This window comes from Papaver somniferum, unplaced genomic scaffold (genome assembly GCF_003573695.1).
Source record: "Papaver somniferum cultivar HN1 unplaced genomic scaffold, ASM357369v1 unplaced-scaffold_131, whole genome shotgun sequence".
NCBI lineage: Eukaryota > Viridiplantae > Streptophyta > Magnoliopsida > Ranunculales > Papaveraceae > Papaver > Papaver somniferum.
Genome location: NW_020622270.1, coordinates 472,440 through 478,439, shown reverse-complemented (window position 1 = coordinate 478,439; position 6,000 = coordinate 472,440).

The following is a 6,000-nucleotide window of genomic DNA, read 5'->3' as shown; positions in this document are numbered from 1 at the left end:
GATCTAGCAAGCAGTTGCCAAAACCCATCTCAAATTCTAACACCAAATACCAATGGCCAGTTCGACCACCATACCAACCTGATCTACTAATCTCGGCCATCTCATCTCCTCAACGTTTCAAAGCTCTCCCAACTCACCAGCATAGCCACTCACTTCACTGAACCTAATCTCGACTTCGACATCTATTTCCAAATCCAAGCTCTTTCCAAACTCCAACTGCATCCACCTACTTCCCATTCAAATTCAGCAAGCACGAGACTTTTTGTCTGCTGCCAATTCTTTCTTTATCTAGTACCTGCCCATCTTCTTAACTGCGATCAAGTCCCATAAGCCAGCCAACATCAGGACCATCTCTAATACGTCTGCAGACCTGTTAACGAGTCTCGAACATCAGCAATCACCCATTTCATTCGAACATAGCCCCACAGTATTACTTCTCTACTCCCTGATCTCTTCCACTGATTACAACTAGCTCGACCAACAACCAACTCCTGCTTAGAGGCAAACGTCAGTACTGGCCATCTATGCTCAGGCCCTGCAACACCTTCATCTTAATTTCCGTGGAGTTGATTCCATCTTCTTTTCAACCCTTGTTCGTTTCTCAATTGAGTTGAGACCAAAGTTCACGGCATGAACCGGCAAGCTAACACACTCGTGAATCTCAATCTCGCACCACGGTCTCATCTCTGCCAGCATCATCAACAGTTCGTATGAATCATCTCAGTCACGTCCAAGCTCTCCAATCGAATACACAGCCATGAATCAACGGCTCATAGAAATTGCTACTGCTCTAACACTTCAGCCACCGTACCCAGTAGATCAATAAACCCCACAGAAAAACCATACATCGCCACTTTTGGATAAACAACTATTGGTATAGCTAACAGACGAGGCTATACTCCCTCTCCTTCGCAGAACAACTTCCGTTTCAGACCACAACCCCAAGTTCAGTCCAGACGATCACACAAACCCGAGTTATAATCCATCTCCTAGCTTCTTTTTTAATGTAGCAATCAACAGCAATCATCTATTCTTATGTCTTCTCAAGCCTTCATACATTCCGAACAGCCAACACCAGTTGTAACTAATTCCAGCCATCTTCCATCGTTGTGTCCCATTGAAGTCGCTCCATATTTATTCCCTTCTTCTTACTGTATCCTCTTCATCGATGTCAGCAGCTCATGATCATTACTGCACATAATGGAATTAAGTCGTCGGCTGAAAATTCGCATAACACTACCAGTACAATCCATGGAATAATACATGCAGTCTTCAAACAACCAACTTCACTGCTCAAGAGCCGGTGCAAGAAGAAAATGACTTCATCTGCTGCTTCCTAAGAAATGTGAATTTCTTCTTGATAAAGAACAGAAGATGCTATTATGCTTTCCAAGATATGTGTTTTTGAGAAGGCCACGTCCCACTACTTCCTTAACCACCAGTGGCCTTGACGTGCTTACAAATGAAGGCTGCTCTTTATCCCACTACTCTGGACTGTGCAGCAACTTGATAGTTCGCAGGGATGCCAATAGTTAGCTCTCACTGTTTTAGGTGTCGTGTAGTCGCAAAAGCCATTTTATCTTCCAGTTTAACCAATTATTTTCGGATGATCGAATACGCTGGTACTTTCTACAAAAGCACTAAAATAGTGTTGTTAGCCAAAATATCGAATCCTAGCTAGTATAAATATGGGTACAAAATGTAGCACTTACGTGCTTATCATTAGGATTGTTCTCGCGTCGTCTTCTCCAATGAGTTTGGCGAGGTTAGAATAACACTTGCTTCTTGTTGCATGTATTGCTGAATGCTTAGATTCATTAATCTTCTTTTCAATTTATGTTCTTAGAACTGTGAATCATGTTAGTGATTACTTGGAAGTTATACGTTTTTCTTTGGGCACCCTTTGGGACGATATGCTCACATGTTTCCGCTTCAGTTTCAGTAATCAGAAGGAATGAAGCGTGCGAAGATATCCGATTTCGTAGCTTAGGGCTCTTCCGATCATAGTGTCGTCGTGTATCTGTATTATATGTATTCTTTCGATATTCTGTAAAACAACACATTTATATATTTATATAACATGAGAGACTTTCGAACATACTGTATCAGAGAGTTTGGGTTTTCTTGTTAGCACTTTATGTGAAGATGGTTCTTAAGATTGGTAATATGGATTTGATGCTTCAATTAGGTTGTAATCCTATAGCTCAGCAGGTGTAAGAGTTGAGGCGTCATAGGAATCATGTTTAAAACAGCATTATCAGCCTCAATAATGACACTAGAAATAACATCAAAATCACCATCAAAGAAAATAGGATTAGAAGTACAGGAGACGGTACTAAAATGAGCAGTAAGAAAATTGCTAATATCATTTCTATCCTTCAACCAATTCCCATTTGAATCACATAGCACATTAGTTGTATTAGTATGCATTCTCTTATTAACCATGGTAGGGAAATATCTAGTATTGTTATCCAAATCCAAACCAGTTTTATCTTAAGACTTCTCCTTATAAAATTGTGATTGGATTTTATACCATTTTTTAAGCTCATTAGTAAGATACTTAAGTCTATCATGTTGAGTGTTAGAATAGTTTTCTTTTTGAGCAAAGTCAAGTGCATCTTGGAGATTTTGACATTCTTATGAATATCACCAAACTCCATCCTATTTCACTGAGATAAAGTTATTCTAGCACTATGTTGTTTTTGTTTCAACTGGAAAGCAGGGCTTCCTTGAAATTCAACATCCAGGAGTGTTCAAGTTGGTCTTTAAAACCATTGTGACTTATCCAAGTTCTAGAAAACTTAAAAGGTCTCCAAAGATGTTTGGGGATAGGATCAGTTATGAGAATAACAAGACAATGATCAGAAGCAATGAAATTCAAATGAATTAATTTAGCAGAAGAAAAAGTAAGGGCCCAATCATTATTTCATAAAGCCATATCTAATCTTGTTTTTCTACTACCAATACCAAAAGAGTTACTAGTCCAAGTGTAGTCTCTTCCTTCATAGCCAATATCAATTAAACCTGCATCATTAACTCTATTCTGAACCCATCTGTCAGATGTGTTATTGTGCTTATCTAAATGGAAACTTAGATCCCCAAAAGAATCCAAGGTTGTTGGACATGATTACTAAATTCAGCTAAGAAGTTCCACTGAGTTTTCTTAGGTTCAGAGTAGGTTGAACCATACATGAAAGAGATAACGGCCTTAGGTTTACTAGGATCCAATTGTATTACTACATGGATTATATTATTTTCACAACCTATAATTTCTACATCAATACCATTTTTCCACATGAGAATTAAGCCCCGGATCTACCAACTCTATCAATACAAGTATAATTGAGATAATGTACTGACTGTGCTCCAGAAATCATTCTAGTTTCATCAACTTTTGTTTCACAAAGAAAATTGAAATCAGGGTTTTGAGACTTAACCAAATTTTGAAATTATTGCTTAGTAAAATGATAGGTGTTTAAAAACACCTCTCTAAGTATCGATTGATTATGTTTTCTTAGTTAGTTTTCTTGCGAAATTGTATTATTAGCTTTGTTTTATATTTTATGGGAATTTTGGAGCTTATTCCCGAATAGAACAAGAAATTGTCAAATTTGCCAAAAGAGAGACGAAATTATCATTGCATGTGGTACCCTCTCAGTTTACACAGGGCCACCTCTTTTAAAACACGGTCGAGTACACTAAACACCCAAGTCCAGTTTCCTTTCCACTGAACAAAGAACAAGAGCCACTGCCAAAGTCTTGCCAACGGTTTGCCTTGGTATCATGGGAGCTGTTGCGAAGGACTAGGCAAGTATTTGACGCCAAGATGGACACAGAGGTCGGGTACTCGGGTCGAATCTATTTGGTTTTGAAAACCAAGTTTCACCGAAGAAATACAGGGAAGAAACTTAAGCTGATGCCATCAATTCATCATTGATCAATGGAGGGGATTACTGAAGGGTTAAGACAGAGAAATTGAAGCTGAGAAGGAAATGAAGATTGGGTATTCGATTTTGTAGGGCTTGGTTCGGGTTTGAATTCGTTTCTGCTGCTAAGAGAAGCCAGTGAAGAAGACGAGTTCACTGCCATTGAAGATATTGAATGAATGGAGAACAATTCTGAGATTATGAATGAAAGAATGGTTTGTCTGTGGTACATATTGCAGGGAAGGACATACAATGGCCTTGGAGATCACCAACGACTCCCATATGTGCGTCACCAACAAACTGCACACAGACTGTTTGTAGAAAGTGACGAGACAGAGAAGCTCGAGTCTGCAACGAGGTTTTGTGTTGCTCGAGTAGGAGCGTGAGTCCGTGACACAGATGCACTGTGATGCTGTGCTGCGAGATGAGGATTTGGAGATGAAGATTGATCTTGGAAGCAGAATATGATACTGAGTGTAATGAAGCTGACTTTGGTTGCTGCCAACGATAATAACAGAGATGAGGTAATGGAGATGGTTCAGAATGTTGGTTGCTGCCACGATGTTGTTTAACATTGAATGCATGGGAGATGATGGTAGTGATGTTGTTGTCTAAGAAACGAGGAGAAAATGGAGCTGAGCTGCTGCTGTTGGCACGAAGGAATTGGCTACTGTTGGTGCAGTCAAATGGAAATGGATATTTGCAGTGATAGAACCGAAGATGGAGTTGAGTTTTGGCTTGCTGAGAACGATGAAGGTGGTTTGAGTCTGATGGCAGAGATGCTCGATAATTGGCAATGGTGTTGTTTAATGGCAGCAACGATGGAGCTAAGATTGATTTGCTACTGGTAGTCGATGGAGTTGCGGCCTGTTGAGAAGAAGAGAATGGTTTGAGTTCGAGTTTGAGTCCGAGTGAGAGAAAGAATTATCTCGTTTAGGAAAGTTTAACGGAGATGAGGTACGACCAGAAATTGAAGGAAATTCACGGGAGAATGATTAGATTGGACTGTCAGTCCTGCGTAACTGACACTTGAGTGAAGTTTAATGATGATAATGGGCTGGACTTCTCAGTTTTCTGTGAGCCCACTTGCATGTCAAGAGAAATATAGTGCACGGCCAAGCCTTGGACGTGTGAATTTGAACAGAGTTTGGTAAGCCACTTTTCACCGGGTGTGATGTACCGGACACAATTCTTAAGGAGGTGTACTTTCCTATTTTAGTTAGGTTTCATACTTTATTCAAGAAGAGGTTACAAAACTCTATATATAAGGAGGCTTAGATACACTTTAAGATATCTTCTTTTCACCGTTTTTCTTCCCTTAGGGGGGAGAACTCTCTTTTCTATATTCTTTTTATTGTTAAGGATGAATTCAAAGTTCTAATTGTGAAGCTCAATTATTTACAAGTTTGTTTCAAGTTTTAAAGTTAATCATTGTGGGTTGTTTTTACTATATCGAAGGTTTATGATTGATTCTTAGATTGGTTTGGGTGCACGACTAGATTAGTCTATTAATCATTCTAATGCTAGTAGAGAGTTGAGTCGATCCATAATTGTCGCTTATCTCCTACACAAGTAGAAATCGCGAGACCTTGCGGAGGGATTCTGTGGAGCAATTCCGAGTAAAAACAACACTAGTAAGTGGACCGAGCGTACCGAGTTTAACTGCTGGGATCAAACCTAAATTCATAAATCTTAATGCGTTCGGGGAATTACATCTTGTAAGCGAACCTCAAGGTGGTTCTTTTGAATAGAATCCGGTAGTCGAGCGCTTCCATATCCGGTGATTTAAGGAGTTTTGGGGATAGCTAAGCGTACCTGCTTTCCTACGGTTGGTGACAATTGATTCTAACAAGAGATAAACGGGTACAATGTTGCGTTAACGGTTAGTAACGGCGAAGGATTTCTTCAACATCTTTATCTTATTATCTTTTTTATCCTTCTTTTATATTCTCGCTGATTTAGATAACATATCAATTACATTACTCCTCGTGGGAACGATCCTTACTACCACTATATTATTATTTAATTAGTGAGAAATATCTTATTATTTTGTTGAGTCAACGACGCTCATAAA